At 44.9% G+C, this 16774-nt stretch overlaps 1 protein-coding gene across 6 annotated transcripts in view; it reads right to left on the bottom strand.

The window, feature by feature from the left end:
- The window catches only part of AUTS2 (activator of transcription and developmental regulator AUTS2), a 934700-nt gene that overhangs the window by 567108 nt on the left and 350818 nt on the right, over nt 1-16774 (bottom strand). The window lies entirely within an intron of this gene.

The following is a 16774-nucleotide window of genomic DNA, read 5'->3' as shown; positions in this document are numbered from 1 at the left end:
ATATGGTAAGTGACTGAGTAAGAGGGGGGAGTACATGGGCTAGAATGCTGGAGAATGTTGGACGATGATTGGCTGAGGTTTGAATGGCTGAAGGTATAAATGAGAGGATGACAGTTGAGTTAGGGGAGAGTTATTTGGATGAGTTGGTTGGCAGAGTTCTGAGGGAGGCTTGGATTGTATTTGGCTGATATTTAGGCAAATTATATATGACCAGAAACATAAAGAGTGACACTGTATGAAACCATACGCTTGTTAAATCTACCTTACATAATCTTTTTATTTCCTGGTGTTTATAGATAAATATTTTATTGGTTTACCAAAAGCCTGTTCCTTGGCTGGGGTTGATACACACCAGAAGGGTGGGCAGGGTAATACCAAAGGCAGAGAAACAGTATCAAATGGTGGCAGCGGTGAAGAGAGAGATATTGTAACATCGTCAAGCATATAGAGCAGTGATTCTCAAATGGTGCACCCAGGCACACTGGTGCGCCCTAAGAGGTGGCTAGGTGTGCCTCAAATATTAAGAAAGTATATTTTAAAAATAAGAAACCCATTTGTATAGGGTAAGTAATAGTTTTCTATAGTTTGTTTTTATTCATAGTTTAAAATATATTAATATATTTTTAATTTTGTACACGAAGTGCGACAGAACATTTTTATATGTTTTACAGTGCGCCGCGAACCAAAAAAGTTTGAGAACCACTGATATAGAGCAACCCAGGGCTGTATACTTTATAGACAAAGTACAGGGGAGTTGTGGACAGCAAGGACACCCAGACACATAGTAACAAGAAGCCAGAAGGAGACTAAAGGCAAAGTCTCAGGCAGTATTGTTTACAGGAAGGGGCTGGTGGTGCTGCCTAGCAGTGGGATCTTGTGAGATCTGTGCTAGAGCATGTGAGAGAACAAATAAAAACCGAGTTCCTGACAGGTGGTGGCCCTGGTGAGAGTATCACAGGTAGAGCCAGCTGGTGGGATCATCACATGAGCACCTTGAACTGGGCCTGTAAACGAACTGGCAATTTGATCTTTCCAATCATTGGGATTTCACTGAACTTCATATCAGTGTCACTGTTCTCTTCAGCAACAATGGAACATGGGGCATAATGAACTACAAGATGTTCTTGTGCAATGATATTCACCAAAGCTAATTACTGTGTAAAAACTGGAGCTCAGTCATTAGCCAAGCTATGTAAATTAAGATATGTTAACAATGATTTATAGTGCCAAGTGGTAGCTAACAGGAATCAGCCTTCACCAAAAAAAATGCACAAACCCTCCCACAGACACACACTGAAAAGATGTGACAGTGTATTAACCGCGGCGCATCCAAACAGCAAGTCACCAGGGTGCCTTTGTGTAAACACACTCATTACAGAACAGGTAAGTGTTTTCACATGAGCAAAATGCATTGAAGTATTCAGCTTCCAGAGATAAGTGAAGTGTCTCCAACTATCTGCAACACCGATACATCTTGTTTATTGTTATCGCTGATGGTAGGGAAATTGCCATGCAGAGCAAAAACAGCACCTCTCCCTCCTTCTGTAGCAAGTCACCAGAAGTCTCATTTCACAGACTTAGAGAAACATGCTGTAAGCTCCACTCCAGAAAGAAACTGGGACCTGCCACAAAATGTTGCAGCATGGAGTCCCTCCTGTTCAGGTGTCTAGCTGCTCTATTCTTTTCCCCCTCCTCTTCTAGGTTTCTATTCCACTACCCTCAACAATGAAGGGAGGGTTCTGCAGCCATTCAGCATGCTCAGTCCTCATTGGGGATGGGCAAATCTATCAATTTCCGCTTTGCAGGTTTTCATTTTTTTCCAATTTTAAGTTCCGCTCTCTTTATTTTCACATCAGTTTGCATTTTTTTTTAACAAAAGCAGTCCTTATGAAAATTCATCAGCATTTTAGTGCATTTTCCCCTAAAATATACACTTTTGATTGCAATTTGCCTAATATACACATTTTTTGCAGAGCAGTATAATGCATGATTGTATGTTGTTTTCAATGCATTTATGTACATTTTACCCTAGTATATGCATTGCTGTACTCATTACTTTCCTGGAGAACTGCACTGCAAAACCTGGAGAATTTCAAAGGATGACTATGTTTCAGTTCTTTGTCTTTTCATGTGAACTGAAACGTATTTTCCCCCATTGAAGGATAGAGGTGGAAGGGGCCTGTAAGGCCATCAATTCCAACCCCTGCTCAGTGCAAGAATCTAACTTAACATACCTGACAGGTGGCTCTCCAGCTTGAATGCCTCCAGTGATGGAGAGCCCACCGCCTCCCTGGGTAACTAGTTCCATTGTTGCACTATTCTAACAGGATTTTCTTCCTGATGTTCAGCCGAAATTTGGCCCTCCTAAATTCCTAGTCCTCACTGGGCTGTGTTTTCTTTCCAAATGGTGTTTATTTTTAGGGGTCTGCAAACCTTGGCGTTCCTCTAAGCTTCTTCTTGTATATGGATGGTGCCAAAAAATTGTTTATTAAATTTCTTCCTCATCCTTTACTAAAGCCCCAAGGTGGGTTAAAACTAGGGGTGTGTATGAGGTTTGGCTGAGTCCTGAACAAAATAGGGTCAATCCTGTGGAATCCAGGCATTGGCTGAGTAGAGTTGATACAGGGTTGGATCACTGTGGGTCAAGTTGGATGGCCCAGAGCGATCTGAGGGTGCAGGGCATCAGGAAGGAAAGAGAGGCAAGAAAGCCTGTGAAAAGGGTGAGACCCACTTGACTGCCGGCTGGCATTCCTCCCACAATCCCTGCATTTTCAGGGTGATTTCTTGTAGCCCCAGGCCCCTAAATTGCTGAAAAATTCTGGACCTGCAGTGGAACATCCCCAGTGTGATGCTTTCACTTTGGAAATTAGGACAGGTCATTTAGAACTCTGAGAATCGGGGGGGGGGATCAGAGGAGGTTTTTGGAAGCATGTCTGGTTTAGTTCAACACACCAACGCACACCACAAAGCCACTGTGAACATGTGAAATAGTCCATATTTAGCCTGTTCTTTGAAAATACAAACATAGGTTTCCTGCGGTTTTTGCTTTGAAAAGACGGTGGCTCTTCTCAAAGTTGCTTAACACAGGCTGTCTCTTGCTTTGCTCTCCAGGGAAGGACTGCTGGAATGTCACGCAACACTTCATCATGTGGAGTCCCAGTGCAACGGTGCAAGCAGCTGTTGAACTCACTGCTTTTTCGGCCTGTCTTTATGGACACAGCTGAGAAATAGCCTCCTGAGGGAGTGCTCTTGCGACGTATGCTTCCCAGATTCACCAGGCTGGGTGCAAATTAAAGCACTCCTCAGCTGGGAAACTAGAGAGGCATATTGTTTGGTAGCTGATGAACGAATGTCAAAACAACTCAAGCATTCCCTTCTCCTAAAATATTCATTAATGTCGCACCCACCAGCACAAACTCATCTGCCTAAATTCATAACTACACAGCAATCCAACAGGGGAATCCAACAGGATTCAAAATTACTGCCGGGACAAAATGGCACTACCAGTCTGACCACTCTAAATTAGTTAGGTGACGTGCCAGTGACTGGGGGCAGGGCAAGGCAGAGGTGAAATAGGAGATGAATTTACCAGTAGGCGTGACTATATATATTATAGCATTTCACCAACCTCCTAATTTGCACAGACTGTTGGTGAGAGTTGTGCTTAAGCCACCTATCACCAAGCCAGGGCCTCATCCATGTCACTCCAAATGCTGTATCACCTGTGTGTACCTCAGGGAGACAGCTACTTTTACAAGCACTAGGACAGGCAGGACATATTACATCAAACAGAACATCACCTGCAGGTCCTGCAATATAGTTTACATCATCGAGTGCAAAAGATCAGGATGTCATATCCAATACATAGGAAAGACCACTACTGACCTATGCACGTGCTTCAGGAACCACAAGTTGGCAATTTTGACCAAAAAAGTGGAGCAACCAGTTGCAAAGCATTTTAACATCGAGGGTCACAGCCTGTTGGGCTTTTCCATTACAGCGATAGAGATGCCAGCAGATCCAGCAGCACTGACCAAAAGGGAGAACTTTTGGATTTACTCTCTGGACACATTGGCAGCACATGGCCTGACCCTGGAGGACAGTACCACCAGTACTTAGCTTCTGCAAATGAAGCCCCTCTGAGCATTCCATCCTCAAAGCTCTATAACTGCCACCTTGGTAACAGCATTTGTATGTTAGCAGCTGATGAAGGTGGAAGCTGAAACATTTTTTTAATATAATAAAAACCTCTGTTTGGTTAATCACAATTACGTTCATATATTTTTATGTGATCAGCGGAATCCTTATAGGGATCCAGAGCAAGCTTGAGTGAAGTTCGTTACTTTCAAAACTGTCTCTACAAAGCCTCCTCAGGTTCAACTGAAATTAAATTTCACAAGGCATAATCATAACATAGTATCTGTGATAGTGTTTATGTAGTTAATCACGTTAATTATCCCACCACTCCCCCAAGAAGCTCAAGTTGTCTACCTTGGGGATGGGCAGATCAGGATCTACCAACGTATCTTGGGGTAGTCTGCAGTAGATAAGCATCATCATCATCATCATCATCAAGTTTATTGTAGGGCCATAGGCCAACACAAGATACAATACCAAACATTTAAAATATATTAGCAATTTAAAACAGTATTAAAATATATGAATATATAAATCATATAGAATTTAAACGGAGACATTAAATTGTACCAGATCTAATGAGCTCTCACGTGGTAACAATCCAATAAGAATTAATTATAAGCAGCTATCATGTTTGTGATTCTGAGACAAATTTGGCTCTTAATTTTTAGACTGCTAGTGCAAAAAGAGATACGTTATGAGTAATCTCTGGATTTAAGTCGGAGAGTAAAAGGAATATTTTGTCTACTTCCGTGCTCGTCCCGCCGATATCTAACCACTTCCATAACAATTTTGCTCTAGGAATTTGATATATTGGACAATTTAAAATTATATGTGGGAGATCCTCTGCCCCATTAAAGCCACAAATGCATTTTCTTTGGTCCTTAGGAATGTTTGATATTCTTCCCTCCCTTTCTGAGCTGGGGAGAGTAAAAAAACGGATTGCCGTAAATGCATGCCTAAGGGGTACTGGTAATGTCTGGAAAAGATAAGAGGAACGTGTGTGGTCCTGCTTGAATCGCCAGTACCAAGGAGCAGTTCGGCAATTGAGAAGGGACAAATGATCTAAATATTCAGAGTGTTGAAACATCTTTGCTCTAAGACTTTTCTGTGAATCTATTGAATTAAATTCATGTATCGTTATGTGGTATCTATGTAATATGGCTTCAATTTTAATACCCCAAATGATTTGTGCGTATGGGTGATTTAGGCATAGATTTAGTAATTCCCTACCTTCCTGTAACATAGAAGATCTGATAAATTTTAGCAGCGTTAAATGTATACGGGCACCTAGTGGTGGTAAACCTGTCTCCGCGCGGAGCATTGCCGAGGGTGTTCCTTGGGGCTGCGACAAAAGGCGCCTCAAGAAATTAGTTTGAATTGTCTCAAGGGCCAGAAGTGCTTTCTGACTTGCAATTCTTTTTAACAATAGAAACAAAATGAACACAGAAACACGGTTGCAGCTGGCCTGGATTATACTGCTGAAAAACAAGAAAGGAGGGGGATCCCTGGAGTACTGCTGCCAGTCAGAGTAGACAATATTGCACTAGATGGACCAGAATTCTGATTCAGTCGTAAGGCAGGTTCCTATGGTCCAAATTCTTGGCCTGGCAATTTTTTAATTCTATGGGTTGTATTCTACTAAGTCCTGCTCCAAGTTGACCGGTTGAAATTCATGAACCCAAATCAATGGGTCTGCTTCTAGGGCTAGCACAGAACATCATCCTGAATCTTTTACACTTGACTTTGATGGTTTGTTCTCGGGATTCCAGTCAGTCGATCCTATGGGTCCAATACCTGCCTTGGCCATTGCTGTCTCAACCCGTCTCAGTTCTTGGCATTAGATCATGCGCTTGGGGATGGTATTCATTTTTATGCACATTTGCCCCCAAAATATGCATTTTTGCAAACCATTTTTGGTTGGAAAACTGCATCACAAAATTCGGATGAGTGCAAATTTCAAAGGATGGTGGCATTTCAGTTCACATTTATTGTTACAGAAAGTGTGAATTTGATAGATTTGGCTTTAAATGTGAACCGGCTCAAATTTCTCCCCCATCCCTGTACCCTGCCGAAGGAAGGGATTCTACAGCACTGCTCGTGTTTGGTTTGCATATAGGGGAAAAAATCATCTTGGCAAAAATAAATAAAAATGATGCATTTGGCTGATTCATGTTTATATCATGCAGTTATAGGAGCCATAAGTAGCAGCACTTAATGTGCTAAGAGAAAAAGAATACAACCTTTACCAGATTCAATGTGATGACTCAGCAGAAAAAAATATTCCAAAAGGAAATATATGTATCCTTATTGACAGTAATGACTGCTTTTCCCAAAACAGTCAGATTTTCCATGCTAATTGCACACAGATGTAAAATTCCAGTTTGCCAGCAACTGGATTACTGTAGTAAGATAAGAGCTATTGTGAGAATTTATGTGCATGTTGTAATACTCACTTGTTCTGTATTTGATTCTCTCTCTCTCTCATGTACACACACACACACATATGTTCTTCTTATTTTGTCTAGTGCAGGCAGACATTCCATCTGGCTGATGCAAACCACCATTTACAGGGTGATAATTTTACCTTCTCTGAATTATCCCCCCCCCCCAAAAAAGCTTCTAAGAAAATGTAGTGGCAAGCTTTTGGGTGTATTTATTTATTTATATACTTGTGTCCCAGTTGAGACACTCCACCAAAACCATCAAAAGAAGGAAACGTTATCATCAGCCAAAATTACGTGAAATCAGCACACAGAACTCCTCTTCCCCAGAACTCCATGATGCCTTGGCCTGACACTAAATGTGCAAAGGAAGGAGAGGGTAGCTGATTCTCATGGAGCAAGAAGCAGCGGAGGCTGCTTCATTAGGGTGAGTGGGGCAGTGCCCCACCAACCTCAATCAGCCCTCAGCCAAGCCCCACCTGCCTGCCTGCCTTCCTACCTACAACCAGTCCAGGGAGTGGTCCTGCCAGCCAGCTTCCTCCTCTATAGTCTCAGTGTTGCCCCTTGAAGACCTCAGCAGGGAGGAGGAGGATGGAGAATTAGTTGGCTCTGCCTCCGATTGGCTCTGGCTCCACCTCCTGATGGGCTCCCTGCCTTCCGCCCCACCAGTCCCAATGAGCCCCAGCCACCGCTGGCAAGGACTTCCACAGCTTGTGCGTCTCGTGTTACCAGTCTCTATAGTTCAGATGGAATCAAGGTTCAGAAGGGGTGTGTGTTCAGATTGCCTGCCCAATCATGTTGAAAAATGTGTGGGGCAGTGGGAGCTAGCCACACACCCCAATGTACCCAATAGATGCACTCCTCGCCACCCACACATTCAGAGCATGCCACAAAGGGATCTATCTGCATACCAGCGTATGCACCTTCTCAGATTGTGAGCTGAGGCTAAGCTTGCTTACAGCTTGGGAGAGTCACTAAGTGGCTCCTGCATCAACCCAAATCTCAGTCCACGCTGTCATTTGTTATTCATTGCCGTTCTCCTCTGGTGAACGATCATAAAGTTCTGGCTCTGGTTTAACCCAATAACATATGTTTTGTCTCTTATTCTGTGTGACTGTACACAGCATTCCAAATGTGTCCATAACAGAAATGTAAGGAGAGCCCTGCTGGATCAGGCCAATGGCCCATCTAGACCAGCATCCTGGTTTCACAGTGGCCAACCAGATGCCCATAGGAAACCCACAAGCAGGATGTACACACAAAAGCACTCTCTCCTCCTGCAGGTACGATATCAAGTGTGGTCTGAAAGCACATGAGGTCACCACATTGCTGAAGCTGGATGGGTGAACTTCTGGAAACCACATGCAGTTCCACAGTGGAAGAAAGGCAGTGCATAAATGTAATAAATAAATAGAATCATAGAATCATAGAGTTGGAAGGGGCCTTGTAGGCCATCGAGTCTAACCCCCTGCTCACAGCAGGAAATCCACAGCTAGAGCATCTCCCACAGATAGCTGTCCAGCCTCTGCTTGAAGACATCCAGCAAAGCGCATCTCACCACCTCCCTAGGCAATCGGTTCCATTCCCGAACTGCCCTTACTGTCAAGAAGTTCCTTCTAATGTCCAATCTGAATCTACGCTCCTGCAACTTAAAACCATTAGACCTAGTCCTACCCTCTGGGGCAGCAGAGAACAAATCTGTATGTGACAGTCCTTCAGGTACTTAAAGAGTGCAATCATGTCACCCCTCAGCCTTCTCTTCACCAGACTGAACATGCCAAGTTCCTTCAACCTTTCCTCATAAGACTTGTTCTCCATACCGGCTATCATCCTCGTCGCCCTCTTCTGAACCCGCTCTAACTTGTCTATATCTTTCTTAAATAAACAACAAATATAAAAAGGCATTGCAATGCACATACCTTAAGTATGTGCATAACTCTCCTATTACAATAAACAAGAGATCTAACTCTGGATCATGTTCTGCATGTATATATTCACAAAGAAGCTAGAGTAGCGGATGTGAGGCCCAAAGACCAACGGACAAACTTGTCTTACCTCAATTCAGCAATAGATCAACATTCATGAGAACACTTTGGAAGCAAATGTGCGAAATCTGAAGGTGAAGAATAAATTTCCTAATACATCTGAACATCAAGACAAATTTGTATGATGAATTTTGGTGATGTCGCATCATCAGTTCCAAGTACAGATGTTGGACAATTATGACAAAAACAGAAACAGGAGAGGATCGGCTGATGTTTGCTTATTCGTCCCATATCTAGAACGGAAATCAAGCCAGTGAATATAATCAGTATTCACTGTTGTCATTGCTTTCAGTCTGCAAATGACGCATAAGTGATTACTTTTTCCCCATTTGCATTGAAATGAATGGGGTAGAATAACATAACAACAACATAATTTGTGTAATAAATTACATAAATTACAGAATTCCTCCACAGCAGACAGTGAGACGAATAATGTAGCTGTTGATGGAATCACAGAGTAGTAGAACTGCAAGGGGCCTGTAAGGCCATCGAGTCCACTGATGAACTGCAGCAGAACAGAAACAGTGCTGACTGCAACAAATGTCATACAGAACAGAACAATGCCCTCTTAAATCCCTAGTTCCAAGGCACTGTGATCTTCAGAGTGAAGATGTGATATCCTATTCAAAAAAGATAGGGAGGAGAGAGAAATGGATAGATAAAAAAGAACAAGTCTGCCTGTATGCATACAAAGTGGCCCACGCTTTATGAACACCAGCATGGGAGGCAAAGAAAAGGCACCCTCACGTTGTTAGCACACAGCACGTCTGTTATTGACAGCTTGAGCAGTTGGTAGATTTCATGACAGATGCAGCCATTGACACCTCATCTTGCTTTCAAGGGGGTGTGCACACACCATGCCCAGGATTCTAAAAAAGTCTATTTTCCTCAGGAGCTGATAACAGAAGGATGCTGGTTGATGGAAGAGGTGTTGTTGTAAAGGAGCCAAACGATATAGAGGGAGCCTGTCTAAATGAGACTGTTGACATTTTGGCAAAACCAAGATGGAATGACTGTAGCTGTCAGATCCATGGAACAAGTATGAGTCTTTGGGTAGACCCCATTGCCTTGGATGGGAATGACCTAAGTGTGAAAATGAAGAGCACCAACTGTGGGAAGGGGGTTAAAGAAAAGGTGACAGATCTAAGAATGTAAGAAGAGCCCTGACAGTGGCCCATCTAGTCCAACATCCTGTTCTCACAGTAGTCAACAAGATGGCTGTTCGGGGAAGCACACAAGCGGGACCTGAGCACAACAGCATCTCTCCCCTCCTGTGGTTTCCAGCAACTAATATTCAGAAGCATCCTGCCTCCGACCGTGGAGGTAGACCATAGCCATTGTGGTTAGGAGCCACTGATAGCCTTCTCCTCCATGAATTTGCCTAATCCTCTTGTAGAGCCATTCAAGTTGATGGCTTTCACTGACTCCTGCAGGAGATAATTCAATCGCTTAACTAGGCACAGTGTGGGGAAAGGGCTTGCTTTGCCCTGCCCTGAATCCTCCAACATTCAGCTTCATTGGATGTTCTCATGTTCAGAGGAGGGCAACAAGGATGATCAGAGGACTGGAAACAAAGCCCTATGAGGAGAGACTGAAAGAACTGGGCATGTGTAGCCTGGAGAAGAGAAGACTGAGGGCAGATATGATAGCACTCTTCAAGTACATGAAATGTTGTCACACAGAGGAGGGCCGGGATCTCTTCTCAATCATCCCAGAGTGCAGGACACGGAATAATGGGTTCAAGTTGCAGGAAGCCAGATTTCGGCTGAACATCAGGAAAAACTTCCTAACTGTTAGAGCCGTACAACAATGGAACCAATTCCCTAGAGAGGTAGTGGGCTCTCCGACACTGGAGGCCTTCAAGAGGCAGCTGGACAGCCATCTGTCAGGAATGCTTTGATTTGGATTCCTGCATTGAGCAGGGGGTTGGACTTGATGGCCTTATAGGCCCCTTCCAACTCTACTATTCTATGTAACGAAAGAAGGAGAAACACTTTTTCTCTGACTGCTTTTTCCAAGCCACAGATCATTTCATTCACTTCTCTCCTGTCTCCTCCTTGTCCGGCTTTTCTCTAAACATATAAAGCCCCAAATGCTGCAACTTGCTCTTCCATCACATTCTCCTGGTAGAAAAAGTTGGAAGAGTGAAGGTTAGAGGGTCAGTGTGTCCGTCTGTGTTGTCCACTGGACAGAAATGGGGCAGGGTCAACATGGAGCTATGGGCAAAGGGTTTCAGGAGGTATTAGAGAGCTAAGTGGTGGTGTTTTGCTTACATCCCACAGAAACCTGAAGCTAAATCTGCTTTGCCGTCCTCTGCAATACCGTTGTAACAGGACTAAGAACCATTCTCGTGTAGCAATGAGAGTGCTGGGCTAGGGCCCAGATCCAAACCATTAAGCTCACTGGTTGATGTTGGGTCAGACACTCTGGGTTATATCCATAGGGGGTGCATTTTCCAATAGCCCTAGAAATGGGCCCAAACCATGTGTTTTGACTCCTAGATTTTATCTGAAATATCGACTATACAGCCTAGGCATGCACTCCTTGGGCGGTAATCAATGTTAGCCCTTCTCAGAATAGACCCATTGAAGTTGACATAGCTAATTAGGGTTCATTCATTTCAATGGGTCTACTCTGAGTAGGACCTTGTTGAACACAACTCCCTGGATTTGTATGTGCATATATGCCCTTATGGTGACCCTATGAATCAGCAACCTCCAATAGCATCTGTTATCTCACATTCCATTCCATGTTTCTATTGTGTACGTCGCACAACTCCGGACTCTCCTTTCACATCTGTGCACATCAGCAGAGTCAAAACATGATGGAGACTCTGTGCAGTTAAACGAGAGAGAGAGAGAGAGAGAGAGAGAGATCATCCTTGTGCCTTCCGGGGCGTTTGTAGAGAAGCACGCTGGGCATCTCAAGTTCCAACTGGGTCAGGATGAAGTTGTTTTGGGGGGCAAACTTTGCTAACAACAACAACATCCGCAAGAATGCAGGAGCAGAGCTGACCTAGGATCTTTTCCAGCCTGAGGCAAAATATACAATGGCACCCCCTCCAGTTCTAAGCTCGTCTGGACCAGGACCCCCTCTGTGCCATACATTTAAAGCAGTACGATACCATTTTAAACAGTCGTGGCCTTCCCCCAAGAATCCTGGGGACTGTAGGTTGTTCAGGGTTTTGAGAATTGTTAGGAGACCCCTCTCACCCCTCACAAAGCTACAATTCCCAGAGTTCCCTGGGAAGAGGGATTGAGAGTTAGACCGCTCTGGGAGCTGTAGCTCTGTGTGGGGGATAGGGGCCTCTCAGCACCCTTCACAAATGGCAGCTCCCCAGATTCTTTGGGAGAAGCCATGACTGCTTAAGTTGGTATGAAGGTGCTTTAAATGTCAGGTGCAGATGCGGCCTGGCAGCTGAATTTTACTTCAACACGGTTGATGAGTCAGCATCCTCTACTGCACCTGAGGGCAGCTGGCTAGCTTAGGGGTTGGAGGGCAGGCCACATCTGCTTGAGCAATAGTATGCTATGAATGCATACCTTGGCAGCGTAAAGGGGAGGGAACAGTGCAGATGGGTGGAAGGAAGTGAAAGCTATAGCCAACTACACCCCTGCTTCAGTTCGGTCTTGGAGACATCCCTGATAATAAGAGGTTCCATAATAATAATCAGCTACATACCTGCCAAGTGAGAGTTATGGAAAGGAGAGAAATGATGGTTCCATTGAGCCTCACTAGCAGCAAAACGAGCAATCACCCAACACTGGAAAACCCAGGCCCCACCAAGCACAGAAAACTGGATACAAGACCTCCGGCAACTTGCAGCCCATAAGAAATTCTGCTCCATAAAATACACAAAATGTCAAGCTCCTCAAAAATTAGGAGCACATTTCTGGAGTTCTTTGGTGAGTAACACCCAGAAGCAGAAGAAGTGGGAAGCATGATATGGGTAGAAACTTCTCCAACTTCACAGTGGTTAATCTGGGACCCAAACACAGTTCTGATGTTCATTTATGGTAGAATCATAGAATTGTAGAGTTTGAAGGGGCCTATAATTCAAGGTGTTGGTGTTGACCTTTAAAGCCCTATACGGTTTCGGCCCAGTTTATCTGAAGGAGCGCCTCCAGCATCACCAATTATGCCACCTGACGAGATCAGCCACACAAGACCTTCTCTCGGTCCCATCAGTTAAGATAGTGAGGCTGGTGCGGACCAGAGAGAGGGACCCCACCCTCTGGAATTCCCTTCCTTTTGACCTTTGCCATGCCCCTTCCCTGATAGGTTTCCGCCGGGCCTTGAAGACCTGGCTGTTTAGGCAGGCCTATGGGATATCTGGGGTGGGTTGCTTTTAATACCGGTATATTAATTATTGTTGTGGTTTTATTGATTCTTATTGTACTTTACCATGTAAATGTACGTCGCCTAGAGTGGCCGTTAATTCGGCCAGATAGGCGACTCATAAATAAAATTTTATTTATTATTATTATTATCCAGTCCAACCCCCTGTTCAATGCAGGAATCCAAATTAAAGCACCCTGACAGGTGGCTGTCCAGATGCTTCTTGAATGCCTCCAGTGTTGGAGAGCCCAACATCTTCTTAGGTCATTGAGAAGAGATCCCAGCCCTCCTCTATGTGACAACCTTTCATGTACTTGAAGAGTGCTGTCATATCTCCCCTCAGTCTTCTCTTCTCAAGGCTAGGCATGCCCAGTTCTTTCAGTCTCTCCTCAAAGAGCTTTGTTTCCAGTCATCTTTGTTGCCCTCCTCTGAACCCGTTCCAGTTTCTCTGCATCCTTCTTAAAGTGTGGTGTCCAGAGCTGGATGTAGTAATCAAGATGAGGCCTAATCAGTGCCAAATAGTATAGCTGAGCCAAGTATCCCCTATTTTATAAATGCAGGTCTGGACACCACACTTTAAGATGGATGCAGACAAACTGGAATGGGTTCAGAGGAGGGCAACAAGGATGATCAGGGGACTGGAAACAAAGCCTTATGAGGAGAGACTGAAAGAACTGGGCATGTTGAGCCTTGAGAAGAGAAGACTGAGCAGGAATAGATACTCTTCAAGTACATGAAAGGTTGTCACACAGAGGAGGGCCAGGATCTCTTCTCAATCGTCCTAGAGTGCAGGACACGGAATAATGGGCTTAAGTTAAAGGAAGCCAGTGGTACAACAATGGAAGCAATTATCTAGAGAGGTGTTGGGCTCTCTAACACTAGAGGCCTTCAAGAGGCAGCTGGACAGCCACCTGTCGGGTATGCTTTAATTTGGATTTCTGCATTGAGCAGGGAGTTTGACTCAATGGCCTTATAGGCCCCTTCCAACTCTATGATTCTATGATTCTAATAATATAATCACAACAGGCCTCCCACCAGCTGCATAATAATTTTTTTAAAAAAATTCATGGAAAAAAGAGAGAAGGCCAACTGAACTTACCATAGAAGCTCATTTCTTTTACTGATTTATACAAATTAGCAAAGCATTTGCCAACACACCTTGGAAGAAGACTCGTGAGACAGAGTAAAGGCAGAAAGGTCATATTTATTCAAATGTAACACTAGAAGATCTGCCAAACAATAACCAAATCATGTCAGTCCAGGCAGGTGGGTTTGAATTAATGTATATGAGGAAAGCACCCCTCCACTCCCCTGGGCTTGTAAACAGCTGCATCTCGTCGCTTCCCAGCAAAGGACTGGTGGAAAAAATTCCCTCCCTGTTAAGTGAGTCTTGGGTATGTGAACCCAATAAGCACACCTGGGCTGGCGTTCACCAAGGTGTGCTTGCAAGCCCTAAAGGGCAGCTGCAAGGACTCCTCAAACTGAAGGTGATTCAACAGTGCCCTGAACCCAAAGATGGGTGAGGGTGCTTGCAAATTAAGTTCTTAAATTCCCTTACTTGCCCGTGCTGGATGCCAAACAGACCAAATAAGTATGAGTGTCAAGAGCAAATCAAAGAACGCTATAGTGTGGAGTACGCAATCAATCAATCAATAAGTGCTAAGAGTCAACCAGAGGCCCCAAATTCCTACTTAGCCCCCTGGAAGGGCAAGTAGTAATAACTCACCCTATAGAGGGAGGATGGGCGCTACAGAAGAGAAGAGGGAAGTGCAAGGGGGCAGAGCAGGTTCAAAGAGAAGTCTGAATGGCCCCTTCCTATTGGGCACTCCAAAGCTCTCTCCCCCTGGGAGAGATCAGCTCAAGTCTTCTCCCCAAAAGGGGTGTGTGGGTAAAGCGTGGGAGAACCATTCTCAGTCGGTAATGATCTTCTAAAGTGAGGCATTCATTAAGGTGCTAGGCCCACTGCTGGGGACAATTCCAAGAGGCCCAAGAAGATTCCCATGTTATACACAATCCACACCATTTGCAGATTTACATCTAGAGTATGTGTCCCTCATCACCAATTGTTTCCCACTGTACCTCTTTTTAGCAGGCGCATGAAACCCATGGGTCAAGTGAGAGGAGTCACTGAAAGACCATTGCCACAAGGACAGCTAGAGGTGCATACGTGATTTCAGTTGTATGAGCATATCACAGTCACAATTAAGCCTATCTGCGTTTTGGCCAATGTCTGTGCTTTCTCCTTACCTCCAGCCAATCTGTCTCCTGTAACATCATCCCAGCTAAAAGCTTCCCTGCCATCTTTGTCTTGACTTCCTTTCTTGCAAAGAGTATAAATCCTTCCACTCCTTAATTTATTGCAGGGGTGGTCCAAAGACCCATTGATAGAATGCTTGAGATGCTGGCCCCAGATTGCTCAGGACATTAAGGTGTCTATCAGTATACCTTAGACCTAGATCAAGAATCCCAGTTCACCTCCCATCAGAGGAGGGATATGGAGAATGGAGAGCACAGGACTCTTAAATGAGTATGGGAGGCAGCCAGTAAAGCTGAGATTTCTATATGGAGGAAGAGCAATCTTAGGGGACAGCGAAGCCTCCATCCTCTTGCTCTGATGATTCCTCCTGAGAACTGTCTGCTACAACATACTCCACCATCGCAATCCTGCCAAGACCAGGAAAAGCATGACAGCCTTGTTGGAGTACACCCTGTCAGTACACCGTCAGCAGTGCCGGTGGGGGGCTGGAAATTCCTGGGTGGTTGGCAGGGAAGCAAAGTCCTTAGCCGGCAGTCTGGTCATAAATCTGCCAGGTCTAGGAGGAGGGGAGCTGATAAGGGCCAGGCTTGTCCGAAGCGTACTTGCCGAGTCAGGAGTCCAGAAGCGAGGTCAGTAGAGGTCCGGGATCAAGTGCCAAGGGGTCAGTCCGAAAGAGGGTGCCAGGAAACTAGGAACACACAAGCCACGCCTGACGTTGCAATCAGCAACAAGCTGCAGCCAAGGTGTGCCTTATAAAAAGCAAGGTTGACAGCAGGTGTGAGTCCTCAGCGTTTGGGCCTTAAGGAGACAGGCCTGCCCCTCTTCTGCCTGACCTTCTGCTGTCTACGTTCTGCAGGTGAGGGGGGAGTATCCTGTGCACTGTCTGTGTCTGGCTGCAGGGCCTCTGGTGTATCTGGGGTGCTCTGCAGCTGAGGGGGAGAAGGAGCTGGATTCTCAGGAGGCTCCTCCGTGTCTCCTTCTGAGTCTGCTGCTCCTGGGTCTGCTGCTGTTACTCCCGAGTCGTCCTCATCTGAGGAGTCCTCTGACGGGGCCATGACACACCCCCACACAACTCATTTTACTCTTAAGTAGACTCCTTCCAGGGAGATTAGACTTCATTCACATCCCTCTCCCTGTAGGTTGCTTCAACCTTCCATTGCCTCCAGAGAAGTGCTGGAGCAACACTCTAAGTTCTTTGCTTCTCAGTGAGTCTGATATCTGGCCTGATCTTGCATCCACAGTGAGATAATTATGATCCTCAATTTGCAGACTGAAGTCAGAACAACCTTGTGGGACCCAGCCTGGAACAGGAATATAATGGAGGGAGGGGCATCCAAGTCAAATTGTATTTATTTATTTATTTATTTTATTTATATCCCACCCTTTCTCCCAGTAGGAGCCCAAGGCGGCAAACAAAAGCAATTATGATCTTTAAGCCACTCAAAGTGGACCCTCTTGATCCAGGTCTAAGGTAGATATCTCAGTGGCCTGAACAATCTGGGACCAGCGCTTCAAGAGTCTTGTAAATGGATCTTCCGACCTCCCCTGCAATA

The sequence above is a fragment of the Rhineura floridana genome, chromosome 21, assembly GCF_030035675.1.
Source record: "Rhineura floridana isolate rRhiFlo1 chromosome 21, rRhiFlo1.hap2, whole genome shotgun sequence".
NCBI lineage: Eukaryota > Metazoa > Chordata > Lepidosauria > Squamata > Rhineuridae > Rhineura > Rhineura floridana.
Note: the sequence above shows the minus strand (reverse complement) of the source record. Positions and strands in the feature narration are given on the sequence as shown.